The 2,836-nt window shown below is 35.8% G+C and overlaps 1 protein-coding gene and 1 long non-coding RNA gene across 2 annotated transcripts in view; one reads left to right on the top strand and one right to left on the bottom strand.

The window, feature by feature from the left end:
* LOC102501164 (uncharacterized) overlaps positions 1–2,836 on the bottom strand; it is a 153,472-nt gene that overhangs the window by 57,866 nt on the left and 92,770 nt on the right. The gene's annotated exons all lie outside the window — the stretch shown is intronic.
* The window catches only part of NRK (Nik related kinase), a 167,848-nt gene that overhangs the window by 106,068 nt on the left and 58,944 nt on the right, over positions 1–2,836 (top strand). The window lies entirely within an intron of this gene.

Genomic DNA, 2,836 nt, shown 5'->3' with positions numbered 1-2,836 from the left:
CCTTATATATAATATTATTATATATATTAGAGTTATTATATTATTATATATAATGCTATTATATATATTAGAGTTATTATAATATTATAATAACTCTAGATAATAACCCTACTAAAACATTTCTTTTTCACCAACCTTCTGTATCGCCTGGAGAATTAACTTTGTATGAAAGTGATTATCATCAGTTTATCTGTAGAGATCCTTCCAATTATGATCATTATCATCTCAGGATGGCCTTCCAAACTGACAGTTATCTGATAATATCCCCCCTGAGATCCAGACATAAAATTTCTATCTTTTGGTCTTTCTTTGGTGAGTCTGTCCCAGAGAAGAAAAAGGAGAGGAAGAATAATTTACTGAAAGGGTTCTGTGAGGACTGTAAGAAGAGAGAACTGGAGCTTTGCACAGCAGTATGTCCTTGAGCCCTGATGTTCCAGGTTGGAATTCAATACACAGACCTTTAAACCAAGGCCAGTAATCATTCAAACATCAAAATAGCACCTGCTGTTTAATAATGGGTAGATGTGGTTCTTAACCTTTCTATTCTTTAGAAAAAAAGTAAATCTTTTCCTGGAGGAGGAACAGGATAAAGCTGACAATTTACTCTGAATAATTTTCCTTGTTAAAGATCTACACTTTTCAATTTACCTTAATCTGGGTATAACTTTCCCTATTTTGGCATTCTCCTTGGTATTGTAGAGATTATTTTTAATAATGTTGGTGATGCTTGCTTATACTCCCACTTCTATTCCTTGTTAATGTCCTTCCCTGTCATGTCTATATTTACCCGAGTGCCTCTTGATTCACGTTTATTGCTGTACCATCAATAGCTCCATTTCTTCAATATTGAGATGTCTTCACTTCTTAGCATGTGTTAAGAATAAACCACATTATTTAACTGAATTGAAACTAAGTCCAGTTTAAAATGTGTCCAATCCCTCAAGAAATGTGTTTTTTCTTGTTTGTTTATTTTTAAATATTTATTTACTTAAATTTTTTTGTTTGTTTTGCTACAAGGGCTAGAGAGAGAGAAAGAGAAAAAAAGAAAGAAGAAAAGTGAAAAATCACCCCCAGGGGGTGGCTACCCCGTAATCCCTTTTTTTCCCATTCTCCTCTATGAATTTTGGGCATGCACACACATGTGCCTAGCATGTTTCTCAAGTCACCAGATCCAAGACTTGAACCATGCAGTCTGCCATATGGGATCCAGCCACCCTAACCACCATGGCACAAGCTGACCTGAGATGTGTTTTTTTTTTTTTTTTTTGGAGAGATTTTCACTGTAGGGCGAGTGCGCTCGCCAGACAGACAGAGAGAGACATAGAGACAGAAAGCGAGAAATCACCCCCCAGGGGTGGATGGTCACGCCACAATCCCTTCTCCTCCATTCTCCTCTCGGGATCTTGGGCACGCACGCACACGCGCCCGGCGTAAGTTTTAAGCCACTGGGTCCGGGACACGAACCGCGGTCGACTACGTGGGAGTCCAGCGACATAACCATTACGCTAACTGCTGGTTCCCACCTGAGATGTGTTTTTTGAAGGAGGTTTGCTATTTCAAAGGAAAGAGCTTCTAATGGTGAACTTCTATGCAGTGTTATGTGATAAAGGTTAGAGAGCATTTTTCAACATATCTAAAATTAGACATATAGGAAACCATTTATAGCTGCTGTTAGCATGTCTCTTATCTCCACCCTGTATTCCTTTTTTTTTTTTTTTTTTTTTTTTTGGTGAACTCTCCTTTTCCTTATTTAGTTTATATTCTAACTCTTGATTCCCAAAGAGATGTCAAATGAAATGACATTCGGATGTTAATAAATGACAACTGCTTAAAATTATACAAACTCACAATACATTTAAAGGACAGAACCTGGTGACTGATTGGTCACAGTAAAGAAATAAAAAGAATCAGATCTTTTGATTCACTCTTTCGGGCTTGGAACTAATTCTTCCCTCATTTATAAACCTTCATTTTCTATTAATTTAATTACATGTAATTGAGAACTAAATTTGACCTTTAACAATTGCCTTGGAATCAACCTAATAAGATCACCCTGGGGAGTTTTTTTCTACTACTATGAGAGAGACAGGTTTGGCTCTATTGGCTTTCTGGGGATTCATTTTGGAAGAGAAAGTATGGCTTTACCAAGAATTATTAATATCAAACTATCTTCACATAAATGACATGCTTGTAGTGTTACATGACATTAACATTACAATTCTCCATTGAAGATTTTTTTGCACTGCCAGTTTTCTTTTTTCTTTTTTAAATTTTAAATTAATTTAATTTAATTTATATTTTTAGAGAGATTTTTGCTGTTAGGCATGTGCACTCACCAGAGAGACAGAAAGTGAGAAATCACCCCCAGGGGGATGGCCTTCTCTTCTCCTCCATTCTCTTTGAATTCTGGACATGCACACACACATGCCTACCATGAGGTTTAAGTCACCAGGTTCAAGATTCAAACTGCAGTCAACTACATGGGAGTCTAGTGACGTAACTGTTACACTATCTACTGGTACCCAACATTGCCAGTTTTAATCAAGCCATAATAGGAAATAAGTGAAGTCAGACGCAGATTTAATCATTTACAAAAAAATGCAAAATTCCCAAATCTATGAGGTAATTAGTTTATATAGCACATATTGGAATAGTCTTTTCTTTGTATGCCTGTATGTATGAAAAAAAAGAAAGTCCAGTCATCCGCTACAGACTTTAAGATCTAGATAGTTGAAATATTTATTACAATATTAAAACCTAATAATATTAAGTACCTACTATGTGCCAGACTCTGTACATGTAGGTTGCTATTTAATTTAATTATAGCAACTCTTTG

The sequence above is a fragment of the Tupaia chinensis genome, unplaced genomic scaffold (assembly GCF_000334495.1).
Source record: "Tupaia chinensis unplaced genomic scaffold, TupChi_1.0 Scaffold150128_1, whole genome shotgun sequence".
NCBI lineage: Eukaryota > Metazoa > Chordata > Mammalia > Scandentia > Tupaiidae > Tupaia > Tupaia belangeri.
This window is presented reverse-complemented; position numbering and strand designations above follow the sequence as displayed.